The following is a 17,924-nucleotide window of genomic DNA, read 5'->3' on the forward strand; positions in this document are numbered from 1 at the left end:
GAGAATAGGTCACACAGTGTGTTAAAGAATGAAAATTGATTCATTCTTTCCTCTGTTGAATAAGCAGCTGTACTTTCATCCCTGTGATCCATGAAATAAGCTGTCAGAGAAATAGGAAATGTGCCACATTTGAACTTCACTCATTGATTCTGTTCTGATCCAAGGTGTAGTATTAAAATGCAGTATGGTTGATGAAGAATCTGCAGCAGGCCCAGCTTACTTATCAGTTGTCTGGGCTATTTGTAATTAAATTATTCAGTGCTTTACAATGCTGCAACTCATTTACTTAAGTCATGTGGTCAGGAGAAATTTCACAAAACCAACATTTGTTGGTTTTAAATAAAACCAAAGGCTGCAGAAAAGGCTCACCATTCTATAATTGTATCCCCTTTAATCAGGACTAATAATTTGCAGACAATTCAGAAAAATCTACTGTAGTGTAAGAATGGGTAGCAGAGAATTCTAGAATTTGGGATTTTATCTGCAGCATGTCAGGCCAATTAATGCCTGTAACTTAGATAGACCTAGCTGTGAAATTAAATGGAGGACATTCCCATTATTCCCTAAAACCGATGCCTGGTTTCATTTCTTGTAACAGAACATGCCTTCCTTTACATACCTATTCCCAAGTAAAAAATTTAACCTTGTTATGCTGTTCTCAAGTAGTATCCAGAGGACTGCCTGCAACTGTGACTGACTGTGTTAAGTCTGTTTTATCCACACTGAAGTCTTTTGCTTCTTTGGTGAGTTCTTAAAAGTTTTATTAACTAAAACATCCGTTTTACTGTCTTTGCTTTATTTGCCTTAAAATTGTGATTTATAAAGATGGATTTTTATAATTAAGGTAGAAATGAGAAATAACCCCCTATATATAATTTTAAAATGTTGGAATTGCAGGCACTATCTAACTTCTGTTTTAAATCACGGGAACAAACTGTTCCCCATTAGCAGCCCTAATTAAATCCATTTTTCTGTGAGTCTTTGGCAAATTCCATTTTAGTAAAGCTGTGTTAAACTCTCTTTTATTTCTTCTTGCTTTGCAGAATTTTCTGTTTGAGATGAATAATGGTTTGAATATGGTATGTGGTGGCTCTGTAGACTCCAAAGATTTAACTTGAACAAATACATTGTTCTGGGGAGCTGGTATAACAACATTGCTGAAGATTTAGACACATTCCTACTACCAAACAGGCAGGAGCAGGACCATCCTGGCCTGCGGCATCTATATACAATGCAAGAATGGGCAAACATTTGTGCAGCAAGGAGGCTGTGAAAAGGTGAAGGAGGCTTGCAGAAGGGGAGGAGAAGGAGCATGCTAAAGCAAGCTGCATGCCGTTCGCCCCGACTCAGCACATTGGGGTCTTGCACTCCTGAGGTCTGGGATACCAGCAGCTGTGTCCTTCTGGTGTTGTCCTATGCCTTGCAGAGGAGTGAAGAGAACTTCCAGAGGTTATCCACCTCTGCTTTTCCTCAGTATATCCTCAGCCATCACATGGAGATGTGTTTTCTGCAAGGCTTTGTATGTGTTCTGTAGCATCTGTGTGGGTTGTTGTGTTGAACCTGTTGTGTTGAACATTTCTGCACACAGATCAGAATCTGGGCTGGGTCACTGGTCCTGTGCACAGACAATTTTGTTAGGGTGATGGTCCCTGGTGACTTAACTGAGCAAGCACTGTACACACCAGAGAACCCACTTGAAACAGCTACTCATTTTGCAGTCCCTGTGCTTGAAGATTAACATCCTTCCCAAAACCTGCCTCAGTCCCAGAGCAACAGGCTCTGTCCTATCCTCCAGCATCTCCATCACTCATTTACTGCAACGATTGGCTTCAGCCTTCGATTTCCTCTGTGGAGCATATTGGAAAGAGACAGGCTGAGTTGTGAACATTAATAACAATGAATAATAACAGCACAAGTTCCACAAGCTTTAACAATCAAATGAATCAACAGTCAGGAGGGTTTCATTAATAAATACCTGCAGGAGTTAGATGACAAGGGAGCTAGTGCCAAAGGTGTGTGTATCAGTTAAAGGCACTTATCCAGTGTGATCGGGATTCTTAGCCCCTTTGTTTACCTGGTGGGTTCCATGCTCTCCTCCATGACTTGCTGCAGAGCGGGAAACAGGGGCCAGGAGGAGCAGAGGAATAGGTAGAGCAGACAGGGTTGTCCTGTGTTGGGGTTACCTGGCAAGGTTTTGGTAGCAGAGAGACTGTGAGGAACATCATCTATGAGAAGATGCCAAGAACTGCCCCTGTGTTGGACAGAGACAATTCTGCCATTATTCTTATAGATAGGAGTAGATTCTTCATGACTCAGGGCAAAAATATTCCCCTTCCAAAGCCATAAAAGTAAAAGCTGGGAAAGACCTCTTAGGTTACAGTATATTTCCCACAGAACCAAGTGAGGATTGGAGGATAGGGCCATCTGGCTTGTCTTATGCAACTTTCTTTTAGATGAAGTGAACCTGGGATGGTTTATAACCTTTTATGCAGAGCAAATTGCTGTGCCAAGAAGAGCATCCCTGGTCATTATGCTTTTACTACATCAATAGCAAAAGGAAACACAGGCTTTCATCAGTCTGAAGTCCAGTCTGGCGTAATACTAATTTAACTAGGGAGAGTTTGAGGGCCAACTACCAATGTGTTCATTCATTTCAGGAAAAGAGAAGGACAGCTTCTGTAATTATGATTAAAGGAGCTATTAATGTCTCATTCAGGTGTTCCTGTTACTATAAAAGCAGTACTTTTCTCTCTTTGGAATTTGCAGCAAATATGTCATCTGCCTTTGTTGTCTGAAATGCTTGAAGTCAATTTTGTGAACTTCCATGTTTTCAATAATAAATATTTTTTTGCTAGAAGCCTTGCCCCAAGGCACATGATGGTTATGGGAAGGACAGTTGGTTTCAAGAGAAATCACAGAGTTCAAGGGTAAAACAGAACTCACTACAGTCACAAGGAGTAAAACTGGGAGCTGTTGTTCTGAGAATCTATGCTAGAATTAGGCTGCCTGTCAGGAAAAGGTACATCTCTTATAAAGGCGTGAGATTTTACCTCAGACAGGACTGTGAAGCTCATTCCAGCCTGTTGTCTCATTGTTTCCTGCTGCTTTTATGTATTCAAGGGCCTCTGTTCCACTTTCTAAACCTGCACCACGCTGCCATGCCTGGCATGTAGGAGTTTTTGTCAATCAATCACCACAGCACAGGCTAATTGCACAGCACACTGCAAATGCTTGTGCTGAGCACGGTTTAGCATGGCTGGTTTGGCCAGGACAAGCATGTTACACTGCTGGGCTACCCCTGGGTGAGTGGGGAAAATATATCATGGTAACAGACCTAAGCCCTTTGCATACCTGTGTCCATGGTGAGCATGTCTGACACCTGCACAGCCTGGCACTTGCTGGTTCAGATGAGCTGGTTCAGATGAGCTTTCACAGTACAGGATAAGTGCAGATTGGCGCTTGCTTTCTGACAAGTATTTTCTCTTACTGCTTGTTGCCTTTCATCTCGAATCTGTGTTTTGGTATGCCTGTTGCCAAATTCCACTGAATACTCCACTTGGTATCAGAAATGTCTTTATAAAGAGGACAGGGTGCTTGGCAGCCTCAGAGCTCTTTATCTTATTCCTCTACAGCTGTTGGGTCTCTTTGCCTTTCCAGGTTTCAGAGACTAGGGAGAGGTGCTGTAGGAAAACTTGTAAAGTACCATGTGATGGTTTGTCTTTGTAGAAGTGCTGTTTTTGAGGAGCAAAGAACACCTAGTGGTCTCATTTTTGTCCTTGATCATACATGAGTGTCCTTATTTCTTGAGGACCACTGGGACTCCTTCAGTTTGCTCCTTTAAGTCCAAGTCCTGTTGCTCTGCTTCGTAACAAAGTCCACCTGACAGCTGATATCAAAACAACTTATGTCCCAAAGGGAACTGTAGAAAGTGCTTTAGTTTCTCTGTAGTGATTAGAAACACAGTGCTTCCTTCATGACATACTTTATTCACGTGCTTCTGAGGCTCCTGCACACTGAGCCTTTTGTATTTCTCTTCTCACAGCATGCATTCCACAATGCTCCATTTAATGGATGTTATTTGGGTTGAAAGGTAAGCAGCTTAAATGCTTTGCTTTCTAGCATCCCTCTCCTGTTAGAGCCATCTCTCACTCACTCTCAATTGCACAATTTGTTACATGAACATGTTTAGATCAAGAGTTTTTCTCTCCTTCAAATATTTATAGTGATGACTTGTGATGTAATCAATAGGGTTTGCAGAATCTCACCCTGCTCCCTTGCATCTCTATTCTTCAGAATGATGTTTGCTGCAGTGTATAGCTAGGACTGACAAGATAAAGCTGAATTAAAACAAATTGCACATTATCTGCTTCCATCCTGTTGCTGGGATTACAAAAGAGAACAAATGAAATTCTATCAAAGAGGAGCTCTTCTCTCTCCTCCCAAGCAGAGGAATGCTGGCTGCTGAGGCAGACTGAGAGCAGTTCTGACAGAAGCTGTGCTGACACAGGGCTCCTCTTCCCTCACCCCTAGCAGATAACCACAGGGCTCTGTGCCAGGCTTCCAGATCCATATCCATCTTGCCTCTGTGCTAGATCCTGAACATCTTTACCAGCTCCTCTTTAGTCTTGGCTCAGCCAGCTCCTGGGAGATCCCCAGTATTTACCCATCATCACAGGTCACGAAGCAGCATAACCTAAGCTATCCTGCTCCTGCCCCAAGAGGGGCACCCACAGCTTCCTGGTTCCTTTTTATCCTTCTGCAAGGAGGAACACTTTCCGAGAACTACATTTGTAAGAGAGTTTTTTTCCTCTCTGTTGCAGCCAGCTGTAAGCCAGTTTTCATGGGCCCAAAGAATGCTAGTGTCCCATGCAGTCCCCACAGGAGATGCTAACAGAATCCCTTTTTTGTCAGTCTGAATGCTGGCTATCGGCTCCATCTGGTCTGCATCCTGAAGTCCAAGTGTTTGGTGCTGCAGGCCTGCTGCGACCCTGTCTCTTGCCAGCACACACTGGAAGGACTTTTTTAAAGACTAAAGACTTTGGGAAAGCAGGCAGCATGTGAGCAAAGTGCTGTTCAATATGAATATGTGTCCACTGAACTAAGAGAAAACAGGAACTTTTCATGTAGTGAAAGATAAAATGTAGTCTTTTCAGGAAGCCACATGCTCATGTGGTTGATGAGGAGTGAGAGCGTCCTGCCACAGAGCTGCCCAAATAGGGGGTTGAGCACAAAATTTTTGGGCAGTGTATAGTAACATCCATATAGTTCCCTTGTACTATGGAAGTATCTGACACGCATTAAAGAGTAATATGCTATCACTGCTTTGGCTGGATCTGCCAGAAATTGCCATTTCTTGCTCTTTGCTGAAAGGTGGCTTCACTTTTTTGGTTGCATGAAGTTGGTATATTTAAGTTCACATGACAGGAAGCTTCTTGATTTCAGCAAGAAAGCATTGCAAGAAATTAGTTTTAGATGCCAGAGACCTTCCCATTCTTGTTGCTGCTGCTATGAAAGAGGACAAAAAAAAAAAAGATTTCTCAAAAATAAAGCACATTTGACCTGAAAGTGGAGAGGATAGCTTGGTGGATGTCAAGGGAGGGAAAAAAGGATCAGCACTGGGAATATTACAGACAAAATACCACCTGACTTCTGTATATTTTAAAGGGAGCTCTTTTCTGGGACTCTGTCTCTGCACAGTTCTCTGCCTCAGTCTGTGTGTGCAAAACTGGGGACTCCTCTAAGTCTGTGTGAGCTGTAACTCCTCTGCCCCAAGGGATGATGACTGCTCTGAGCTACTTGCATGCTCCTGGAAAGATATTTAGCTTCAAAGACGTTTAGCTAGCCATTAACAAAGAGTCATTTTCAAATACTCTGGGAAATAAAATTCTACAGATTTTGAAGATACTAGAAGTCCTGGATAATTATTACCTGGTATTAGGAATTATGTTTCCCAGTTCTATGTAGAATAGTCAGGCATATACTGCTAGGTGGAAGGAACATCAATCCTATGTAGCCTTAGTGCCCTGGTTCAGAATATCCTGGGCATAGTGGAGCCAGGAAAGACTCTTCCTCCTATTTCTAGGCATGATCTCCAAGCCCATAGTTTCTGAAATGCTTTTTAACTGCTGAAGGGACAGCCTTCTGGGGAAAGTCCCTGAGCAGTGTCTTCCTGGGCAAGGACTATGGTGAGGTCTGCCAGCACTCAGCCCTGGACAGTCCCAGGCCCACCCTGGGACAGAGGCCCATGGCGGTGGAGCCAGGCACATGCCACTCTCCTGGCATCCTTCAGAAGCACACAAAACCTTGAGAAGAGCAGGGGCAGTCAGCCCCCTCACTGATACATCTGCAGTACTATTTCATTCTAGTAAGGATGCTGAGAATAAATATAGGGCTTGAAAGTACCAGCTGGAACCACAGTAGTAATGAATGCTGCATCACAAATGCAGCAGCAAAGCTGATGTGGTTCCTGTTAGACAACACAGCTGTATATCCCCTTTCACAGAGCTCTGAGGAGGTGCTGCAGGTTCCCTCCCTGACACAGTCAAAAGAGATCTGCTCTGAAAGCCAGCATTTTCTTCCAGAATATCAAGGGTCTGGTTCCTTTGGGCCCAACTGAAAATCCAGAAGCCTTTGTGTGTACTCTACAGGGCTCTGTCACTGCAAACAGACTCCTTTGGTTTCCAAGTGAGTCAAGCCCAGTACTTGTTCTGTGTTCTCTCCCTTTATATTTGTATCACTGTTCCATTACATACAGCAGGGTGCTGCAGAGAGGAGATGAAAAGAAGCTTGGATGTCTGCCTCTATGAATGTGTGAATTTATTTTTAAACCTCTTGAATTATTTACTTTGTCTGCCTTTTTTTAATGACAGGTGAATATGTTTGTGACTTGTTCTCTTTCCCAAGGTAGCACTTGTATGGAGTGAATTAATTACTTGTAGAGTAAATGCAGCTGATGTTAATTTTCAAGTCAAGTTTCAGCTTTGCTGAAATTTCAGAAAAAAAAGTAGTGTTTTATAAATTAACTGCTGCTTTATGTGCTTTCTTTTTAAGAAGTCTTGGCATCTGGAAAGGCAGCAGGGAGAGAAAACAAACATACTAAATGATGGAAACTTGTCTTTAAGGATATACTCCATCAGCTATCGGTATGCAGCTATGAGAGATCCATGTGGCAGCCCATCAGCTGTATGTTGAGTGTAACAGGCTCCAGCAGCACCCCAACACCTTTGGCAGCAATTGGCTTCAGTGGCAAATTGCTGGTCTCTGGCAGGAGCTGCTGCTTTGACCTGACAGGGTGATTAGACTGGTTGCTCCTCTCTGTGACAGCACATGCCATGTGCTCAACTGGGAAAACCTCATTCTTCTTCAGAGCGCTGTAGATTCTGATCCCATGAGAGCTGAACTGACAGGGTCCTGGGCTGCCAGGCATTGCCAGTGGGATAGGTGAGCCCTAGTTTCCCTTTGCTGTTCCCTCTGAGGCTTTAGCGATCTTTTCAGGTCCTCCCTCCAGGTTGGGCTGATCTTAGAATACTTCCTGTGGTGTGAGTTGTCTTAGGAGCACAGCACCTAGCTGGATTGGTGCAGTGAGCTGAGACAGTGGCTCTGGGTCTGGCTGGACTCTCCTCAGGGCAGGAGATGCCCTGCAGGCTCCCAGCAGACAGGCCAGTTGTGAGAATGATGATTGTGGCCGCTGCTTGCCAGCCCTCAGGCAGCTAACATGGAAAGGGTCACCATTAATTTAACTCTGTATCTGTCAAGCCCAGTTTCTGTCCCTGGAATGACAACTCATATGTGGTGCTTTGCAAGAAAGCAGTTCCAGCTAGCCTCCACTGCTGATGACAGGCAGTGGTGCTCTGTGCATCTCAGCTGAGAGATGCACAGAGATCTCAGCTGAGATCTGTTTTAAACATGCTCTTCTGATTTTTTTGGGTTGCAGTATTTACTGTCCAAGTTCTTAGGTCCCAGATTCCCAGCTGTTGTGTTTAAATTTGATGGAGATGGCCCTGGGAGCAGAGGGAGAAGCTCTGTTGGGGTGAAACACTCTGAGCTGAGCTGGGTGCATTGCAGTGCAGTCCATGTATAATCAGTGTCATTGTGTCCTCTTTGAACAAGCAGACGGTAGTGTGCCTTGAGTGAATTGATTTCTCTGGGCCTTGTTCTGAGAAGCAATGACCACTGGGTTCCCTGTAATATTTTAGCTCATGTATGTATGAAACAAACAGTGATCTCCTGTTTCTGGTGGCTAAAGGCCCATATCTGATAGTGGAATATAAAATTAATTAATGATTTGGAAGTAGAAAAGGTTAATGCTAAATAATAATAAAATATAAAAATGCAAAAGAGAAATGTTACTCTAATTTCTATGGATTCTACATAGTTTTGTCTCCTTCCCTGAAGGACTTAGTATACCTCAATGAGAAAATTGCATTCAAACCCTGTAGGCTGATCTGCCATGACTGAACTGAAATTAGGGGAAATGTACAAAGTAGTTTTACAGAAGCTCTTTGGATGGATGGCTGCAGGAGGAGGCATTTGGTGTCGGGGCTCTACTGTCTCTTGAACAGGCCAGAGATGGGACAGCAGCAGGCAGGACACAAGTGCATGCACTGATGGTCCTGGGGCACTCTGCCTCCTGTCTGTGCCCCAGGATGCTTGCTGAGAGTGACTGGGAGGGAGCAGCTCCTCAGGCAGCTTCTTTCTTGGAGGGTGGGCCTCATTTTAGATGTGTTATTGGTTTGTTGATGCCAACTTTACCTGCCAGGTCTGCTCAGCATCCAGTGCTGTGGTCTGAGGCTTCCTAGTGGGAGACTGCCATCTAACCCAGAACCACAGGCAGTGCTTTTGTCCCCCTCCTTAACCTTGCTTTAGGTGCTTGCTGAGCTCCAGAACTTTGTGGAACTCCCATGAGCACATTTACAACCAAGCTGTGGCTTTTTATGACCTACATATTGTTCAGAACACCATAGAAGGCTCCTCCTGTGTGCAGACACTGTGCTTTTCCTCCCTCTCCTGCAGCACACAGCTGGAAAAGTCTTCCCAAAACTTGAGGCAATCTTAGCTCCTGTTTCTTTGGGAACAGAGGGATTAAAGTGAGCAGGTAAGTGTGTGTCTCTGCCCATGCAGGGCCCCTGGGAGGGACTTCAGAGTGAGAAGGACCTCTGACACAGCTCACAGCACAAGCAGCCCTTGCAAGGCATGTGACAGAGCAGAGGGCTCTACACAGCCACTCTAGTGCTGCAGCATGAGCTCTTGGGCTGTGAGCACCAAAGGACTGGGGTTGTTAGTGCTGACACTCCAGACATGACTAAGCCGTTTTGATGAAAGAAATGGAATCTGACACTTTTCCTATTTAATTGTTTCTTGTAAATTTCAAATAAAAAGTAAATTGGCTTCTTTTAAAAGAACAAACTGTGTAAAAGGCTTGCTGAGCAGAAGTGAGTGGCCCCTGAAGCATGACAGGCAGCTTCGTGATCACAGCCAGCTAACAAGTCTTCAAGGCGCAATGCAGAGGGGGCTGGACTGAAAAGCAAATGCCTCTGCAGCTCTAGCTTTGCCTTGAGTTACTAGGGGATAGAAATGTGCAGGAGGAAGGGGAGGAGGTTTTGAGGTCTGAGCATAGCCCAGCCCTGAGCTGGGCTGCCCTGGCACAAGTGTTGGTTGGGGCAGGACTGTAACACCTGTGGCCACTGAACTCCTGGATCCTGGGGCTTTCTCAGCACTTTTGGAGGCCACAGAGTCTGGCAGCTCTTGTCAGGCTCTTTGCACCTTTAGCTTTGCTCCTAAAGCCTGGTAAGTTCTGGGTTATCTGGGGTATCAGCTGCACTTTGCCAGTGAAAGCATGTTCTAGATTCTTTGGAGGACTTTATTTGCAAAGACCCTGAGATCCATCATCAAATGGCTGTAAGGAAAATGCCTTTCATCATTCAGGTTAAAGAACATCACAAAGCCTTGGAGACAACACTTCACTCAGGAATTAAATTGCAGGAGTCATCTGGTGTCAAGTTTCATTTAATAGGTTACTCAAATAAAGTTTCTGTAGAAATCAATATCACTTTCTCCTGCAATTGACAGCTCAAGACACTCAAAATGGCATTTTTCACATAAGGTTTATTTAATTTTAGGAGGAAGAATCCCTCCTATACTTTTTACTTGGCCTACGCAACTCTGGAAGGTTATCAGCCTGCAGAGTTGGAAACCTGCCCTGCACTTACCCAGGGGGACAGTGTGAGGTCACTAACACGGATTTGCCAGTCTCAGGTGCAGCAAGGATGCCATTGTCAAAGGGCTGTATCAGAAGTGTCTTTACAGCTCACTGAAGGAAACAGTGACAAGTAATTTTGTTTCTTCTTGCAGGTGAGCTTGACAGGACAAAACGCCTCATTACATATATCTTAGTAGAACTGGACTTTCTGTAGAGATAGAGGTCTGTCGGCTGTGAAGACTGGGGGCTTCAACAGCAGTGCTTCTGGGTCCAGGGTAGATGAATCCTGAAATTTCTACCTCCCTTAAGAACATGGGACTTGTTCTTAAAAAAACACCTTTGCTCTGTGTTTTTTATTTCAGTCTGATGGTATCCCATGAAGAAGGAAAGAGACTTTGGCACCTTTCTGCACCATCTCCCTTGAGCAGGAGCTCTGTTTCTCAGACTTTCTTTGGTCACATTGGCACCTGCTCTGCTGATGTACTGTCCTCTGAGGTGCTGATTCTGCTCTCCACATCTGTTTATAGTGCTGGCAGAGCCCCTGTGATTGTACATCCAGCAAGGGCAGATTACTGCTAGGCTGCTTAAGTGCCATGAGGAGGCATTTGGCTCTAGGAAAGGACAAGTTCACCTTCTATCTAACATCCTTAATGCTTGTAATTCCTACAAGCAGTAATATTGATTCCTGGATCTGTGCTGACTATAGCACAAATGGACAGCAGCTGGCAGGAGGAATTTCCCAGCCCTGTGGTATTGGGTTCCCTGAAGAGGCACCGAGTGATTTGTATGTTCCCAGCAGCTGCAACCCAGTAACAACAGAGGCTTGTGACCTGCATGCAATCAGGTAGATTCTGGCTGCAGGTTCTGTGGCAGAAGCTAGGCGGAGAAGTGACTTTATACCATCAGTGCTCTCCAGTCTTCTGTTGTAGCCCAGTGCCAGGGACCCTGGTGCTGTGAGAAGACTTCATGTTTCTCATCTGTTCATAGCTATTGAGCTTTCAATAATATAAAGTTAATTTTTATTTGAAGAACATGTTTGTGCTGTTAACCTAAACCATGGGCCTGGGTTCAGTTTTCTTATCTGACAAACAAGGATAAACATAACCAGTACTAGCTGAGAAAGGCAATCTGTCAGTAAACAGAGTGTTGTTGAAGAATGTTATTTTCAGAGATGCAGTTACTTGTCTCTGACAAATTAAAAAGGGAAACATCTGCAAGGCACAATGGGAAGAAAATACTTCAGGAGAGGTTTTATTAGGAGTTAGAGGTAATAATCCTGTAGAGACAGTCTTCTGGTGCTTCACAAATATTATAATGCTAGATGATAGCATACAGAGAGGCAACGTAGGCATTTGTATGCATTGTGCCACGGACAGTGTGTTATTTAATCATGCTTTCCTCTAAGAGTCTGTGTTGTCTAATTCTCTGTCAGTAAATATGAAGTGTTTCTTTCAAATGAGGAGGGAGTTCAGCCTTCAGTGCTTCTGGTAGGAGAGAAGATATAATGACCTGTGCCTTCCCCAGGCTGACACCAGCCCCTCTCTGTGATTTTGTCTGGATGTTTTAATACTGGGCCAAAGACAAGCACAGGAAAACTCCTACCAAATAACCCAGTGCTCTTGCTCCCTGAGGCACACCTAGGAAATACCTCCTAAGGCTGTTGTCCAGAGCAGGCTGAGCTGATGGTGGGAGCAGGTGACTGCAAATTAAATAGTCTGTCTCCTGCTGTCAGGCGTGTGGTGGACACATCTGTTATTGAAAGGAGTATTCATGCTTTGTAATGTAGATGTATCTCTCCTGGAGATGATCTGTAATGCATCAGAGAGGAATGCACCGGGGGAGGTGTGGCAGAGGTACAAGACTCCTGCTGTTCCACACTTTTCCTTAACAAGGTGAGCTTCAGAGATTTACGGTCAAACAAAAGGTGAAGATGAACCTTTTGTAAATGGTAGTACTTAAAATTTCTGCTGCTTTGAAACTGCAGGCTGAGCAGATGCTGCATGCACAGCCATTTGCCCTCATGAGATATGGGTTTTAATTCACCTTCATTTATGTAATCTGTTCCCCATGTCCTGATGTAACACTGTAAAACACGTTCAGTTCCCAAGGTGCCTGTGGACTAAATGAGCTTCTGTTGCAGCTCGTGCTGCTCAGGTCTTGCTTATCCTGTCACAGAGTGTTGGGCAGTACCAGCTGTGGCCAAGCTGAGCCAGGCATTCTAAATCAGTCCCACAAAGCTGTCATCTGAGGAGACTCTTGGTTATCTGTCCATGTTTTAACACCTCCTGCAGTGCATGGTGTGGGGGTCATCTGGGAAGTTAACAACAAATTTTCAGAGAAAAGGAGCCTTTCTGGGCATTCAGGCTTCCTTCTTATGTGAGGGGAGAGCTGACTGCAGTGATGCCTCTTTATGGAAACACCCTTGCATGGGGAGCAGATGGCATGCTCTGAGGACTTTGGTGCATTTGTGCTGGAGCTGGCAATGGGGGTGACATGAGTAGGTCCTTAAGTCAAGTCAGGCTTGGCTCTGATACTTTGCTGAGTGCCAGACAACTCCTTGGACGGAGGAGGAAAAACTTGGGGATCAGGCAGGAAGGCAAGCTCCCTGGTCGCCCTTGCAGAGGTCTTTTCATTTGAAGCCCTGAGCAGTGTGCTGCAGAAATAAATTGTCTAGCTCTAGGGTAAATGTTAAGCCTGGAGACAGATGTGCTTGTGAGTACCCAAGGAGCTTCTCCACCAGAACTGCATTAAGCATCTCCTGTGGGACTTCAGGGAGTCTGTAGAGGGGAGCTGGAGTGCCTTGTGGGCTCCCTATAGCTAATTTTTTGCATGATTTGTAATTACTGTTGGGCACTTGAATTTGCTTATTGCCCCAGGGCTGTGTCTTGCACCTCTTGGGTTGAAAAACTGTTGCTCATGAGCACAAAGCTGCATCTATAGCACCAGGCTTCTTGGTTCCGAATAAAAGAAAGCCAAAGGTTCTCGCTTTTGTACTTGTGGTGAACAGAGAAATGATATTTTGTTGAATTACCTCTAATTCTCCAGCATCCATGACTCATTCAAAGGGCCAGTGAAAGGGTAGCACGAGCTCATATTCCAGAGAAATGCTGCAGGGTGTCTCAGGCTGGCTGGGCTAGAGCTGTGACCCTCATCTCTAGGACCACAGTCCTCTACACTGCGTATGTTCCCCTGGACAAATCCAGTGAGATGTAGATGAACCTGAGGTAAATACAATTTCTGTAGTCCTTGGCACTTCTTTAGCAGAAGAAAGTTAAACAATGTAGTTTATTAAATGTTTTACAGTTCTTGTTCAGTCATGTTTATCCATAGGTGACCATCTATTTCCAATATGTTTATACTGGAGGGAAGTGACAGAATTTGATGCAGCAAGTTCTTTCAGCTGCTCAAAGCCAGGTCTAGGGCTTGGTGCTTAACATGCTGCTGCGGTACAGACACATCCTTTAAGCATCAAGAAAGAGATGTGGATTGGCTTTTTCTTTCTTCAAAAAATGACATTTTGAAGTAGGTTAAGTCTACTACTTTTCCACATTTTCTCAGAGAGAGATTTTGTCTGGCTGGTGTACGTGCTTTCCATGAGAAATTATTTATGAGCTCCTCCATCCCCGGTCTAGTCTTGATGTAACAATAGTAGATCTGGAGGAATGGCCAAGGTTAGTTTTATGGTCTCACTTCAGATGTAGTGCCAAGTTATTCAGTGCTTCGTTTTGTTAGTGCCTGAACCAAAAAGCAATTTATCTCAGCAACATCCTTCAGATTATACCTATATACCATGATACCAATAAGGCATGCATCTGGTTGCTCCAGTCCCAGAAGAAATCAATGTTTCATTTCAAAGATGCCAGTTCTTTCCTCTCCCTCCTTCTGCCATTCTTATGAAGAAAAGCTTTTTTAGGGGACATGGGAAGAAATACAGAAGGATTGTGGAAAAACCTCCTCTACTTCAGCTATGCATCCTGTTCAATTAGGAATCATAAAGAAACTCACTGAGAGCACAGTTGTCAGAGCTTAAATGGTCAATGTATGTGAATGAGAAGGAGCATGCCCTTTGTTGGGGTCCCCTCCAGGTGATGCGCCTAGACTGCTGCAGTCCTGTAGGGATGTGTTCAGTGTGACCACAGCATTTCTGTCTTTTCTGGGAGAAGGCTGCAAAGATGTAGCTCAGTTCCTTGCTCACAGCCAGTTATCTATCCTGGCACCAGTGTAATTATAATACATATTTTGTTGCTTGTCAATATTTTAACCTTTCTGACACATTATCCCCTAGGGCAACTAAGCAGCCTTAACAATATCGCTGATAATTATCCTCATGGTGAATAAAGTTATCACTAGGGTCCTGTATAAATCACATGGAAAACATTATGGCTTTCAGTGGCTGGCCATCACAAAAATGGGAGGAGGCACAGATTGTGACAGCTTACTGGAGAATGTAATAAAACCAACAGTAAAGTAATTTATAATATAGGCAATGATTTTCAGACTTTTCTATTTGTTTTCATGCTAATAGAAGATAAATGTCATATTAGAAACAAGACCTGAAATTCCCATTAAAAATATTTTGGAAATGTCATTAAATATCAGCAATTCCCAGTGCAAGAAATGGCAGCATGGGTCTTAATTACCTGTCTTAATTATCTGTATGCGGTCCTTGGAACCAAAGTGTCCTTGTGGTCATCAACTACCCTTCACTTTTGTAAGGAGTGAGATGTGTGGTGCCTCAGTGGGAGGAAGCCTCTTGGCCATTGGTGGAAAGCAGGAGAGCAATCCTGCCAGGGATCTTGAGTTGGGTACATCATGGCTGTTTTCATACGGCTGCAGGTTCCCTAAGAAGTCCAAGCTGTCATTATAAGCAGAGAACAAGACTTCAGCACAGATGTGAGAAAGCCCTGCAGCAGTACTGGGGTGTTGAGAAAGGGAGAGTGCAGTACAGTGAGGACAAAGGTCTAAGATATGCTCACTAGAAACACATGAAGGAGAGGTGTTGGCACCTCTAAGTTACCTGTCAGTATTACTGGTTGGTCCTCTGGATTGCATGCTATGAGCATGAGTGTGCTGCCTTCAACATTTATACTCCATTTATACCAACATTTATGCTAACTAAAGGTTTGGGGGAGTGAGTGAACCATGATGCGACTCTGGAGTGAGCAGGAGTGTTCTGGGGAACGGCTGCAGCTCCCTGGGTGAGACCAGGCAACAACCACCCAAGAGCAGTGTTCTATGCTGAGTGGGTGCTGGGGGCTGAACAGATGGAGGCTGGTGTGCTGCTTCCCAGCAAAGTGGGGTGCTCCTCCTGTGCACGGGCTGCTTGCAGACACAGCGTTGCCCTGCCTGCGAGGGCAGGATCAGCCCTTCCCAGTGAGCAGCCTGACCTGGGCTGGCCTGGCTCTGGAGGGTGTTCTCAGCACTGATTAGTGTGAGGATGTCTCTGGGATGAAGGCTGGGAAAGGGATGGGGAAGGGAGAGTGGTGGAAATTGTTTTTGTAACTGTGCTTAACATTCTTAGTTCACTCTCTTGCATTTCTTCTAAACAAGCACTTTGAGGTCCGAGCCCCTAATCTAGTGAGTGCCTTATTGATCAAGTCTTGCCATTTGGTCCCCTGAGCTGCCTTGTGTTGCACAAAAGGGATAAATTACTCCTTATACTTTAAAGAGTAAGGATGTTTTTAGTGCATGGAGACCCATATGATAAATACAGAGGCACAGGTGGTATGAGAATAGCAAAAAGCAGAGGGATAATTAACAGCACAAACCAGTTCCCAAGCCCAAGCTCTGGAGGAACACAATACATTCATCATGCTGCTCTCTGGGCTGATGCTACAGCTCTGGGGTGTGAGGTATTGAATTACAGTCTCTAGAAAATATTGTTTGGGGAATGTTGAGGAGAGCTGGTAAACAATGTGCTGGAAGGTGACAGATATGTTTGCAGCTTCATATAGGGCTATCACAATAAAAAGAGCCATGAGGGGTTTTCCCATCTCTGCTTACCTGTCAGGCCTGGCAGCAGGCAGGCTACCAGGCTTCAGTGGGGGATGGCAGACCAGAAGCCCGTGTGCTTGCTTTCTTCTGATGCCTATTTTCTTTAAAATAATTTTTGCTACTGTGTGAAACACTAGCAATGGCTGACGAATCTCAAGCTTGATGAAGCAGTATCTGTGATTCAGCTGCTGTAGAAAACAACATATAGAGGGCTCTTAACACTGGATTTGGACTCAGCCTGGCCCAAACACTGCATCTGGGCTCTCCTACCCTCAGTGTGGTTGTTATGGAGGATGGCACAGAGGTTCCCAGCGCAGAGCTGCTGCCCACACAATCAGGGCACAGCAGTGTATCAGGAGCTGCACCTCAGTCACACAGAGGGGGGAAGGTGAAGGCAGCTATAATCTGCTTTGTAAGATGCTTTCTTTTCTATCCCTTTTCTTCACAGAAAGTCTCTCACAAGACTTTGATCTAGGATGACACTTCATTCCTGCAGACCTGTGACAAGTCATGGCAGTGTCCCCTGAGTCGAGCTCACAGCATGCTCAGGAGCTGCCTCCTCTGGAGTGTCCTGTGTTACCTCCTCAGTGGCCCAAGTGCAGGGCATACCTATGAGCCAGCAGTAAAGCACACACCAAGGTAAGGAAGGGGGAATACTGTGCCACTATAGAAGAAGCCTGAGGAGCTAACAGTGGCCAAGGCAGAGGATGTCACTGCCCCTGGAGAGGGTCTTTCAGAGTTCTTAGTTATATGTTTATATTTAATGCACTGATTAGGGCCAGGACTTGTAGACAGCCACTAACAGTGCATGTGAATTGGCTTAAGCATTATTATGTACAACCATCATCAGCTCTGCTCCCCAGGAAGATTGATACACTGAGTGAATCTTTTCAAGCTGCTTCTGAAAAGATTCACGACACTGCAGTGAAAGTGGCTTCCAATGGGAATCTCTGTATACTGATGTCAGCATATATTTTATTCCTCCTGACTGCAAGGGCTGGTTAGGTTATGAGCCTCTCACTGAAAAGGACTGCATACAATTGCCAGATAATTGGTTCTTTTCCTTGTAGGCTGATGAAGTTGTGATTCACCCCTTACTCCCCCAAGAGCAGCAGGCTCCCTGCATGGCTTCCTTATCTCTCATCCAGGTTCTTAGCTTTCCTTTCCTTTCCTTTCCACCTGGCATGTGTGGAGGGGATGGCCCAAGAGCAGAGGGCAGGAAGCAGCTGAGCATAGATTTAACCCTGGGCTCGTGGCCTGAGCCAGCAGCAGGGCTGCAGGACTGCACAGATGTGTAGGATGCTGGTCCAAGCAGGCTGGGGATGGTGTGGCTGATTCAGCTGTGGAGTGATGCTGAAATCAGGCTGCATGATCATTGGTCCTTGGCAGGTGCTGTATCCCGGCTTCTGGCCTTTGTCCCTTGGACCATGTAGTTGTTTTCTGCTGTGGCAGAAATGTGTCACAGCTGTTGCTCATGCTGGTGCTGCTTATTGCAGAGGATGTGTGGAACCCTTCAAATCTCAAGCTCGTTGTATCTGTCTGCAACTGAAGACTCAGGAAGCCTTGGGAAAGAGCCCTACGTTGTCCCCACAGCCTCCCTTCCCTGTGTCAGAAAGAGCATCACCTCACCTCCCCTGTCCTGTACCTCAACAGTGATGACAACACAGTTACCTGTACTTTGCGAGCTGGAGATACCTTTGTCATGAACTTGGGGTTTTGAAAGTGGTTCCTG

General features: G+C 45.0%; 1 long non-coding RNA gene across 3 annotated transcripts in view; it reads left to right on the top strand.

The window, feature by feature from the left end:
- The window catches only part of LOC134426473 (uncharacterized), a 47,176-nt gene that overhangs the window by 18,981 nt on the left and 10,271 nt on the right, over positions 1-17,924 (top strand). For all 3 annotated transcript variants that reach the window (XR_010029988.1, XR_010029990.1, XR_010029989.1), the window contains one exon: positions 16,641-16,831. This is a non-coding gene — a long non-coding RNA (uncharacterized LOC134426473). The remainder of the gene's footprint in view (positions 1-16,640; positions 16,832-17,924) is intronic.

Source organism: Melospiza melodia, chromosome 18 (genome assembly GCF_035770615.1).
Source record: "Melospiza melodia melodia isolate bMelMel2 chromosome 18, bMelMel2.pri, whole genome shotgun sequence".
NCBI classification, from domain to species: Eukaryota; Metazoa; Chordata; class Aves; order Passeriformes; family Passerellidae; genus Melospiza; species Melospiza melodia.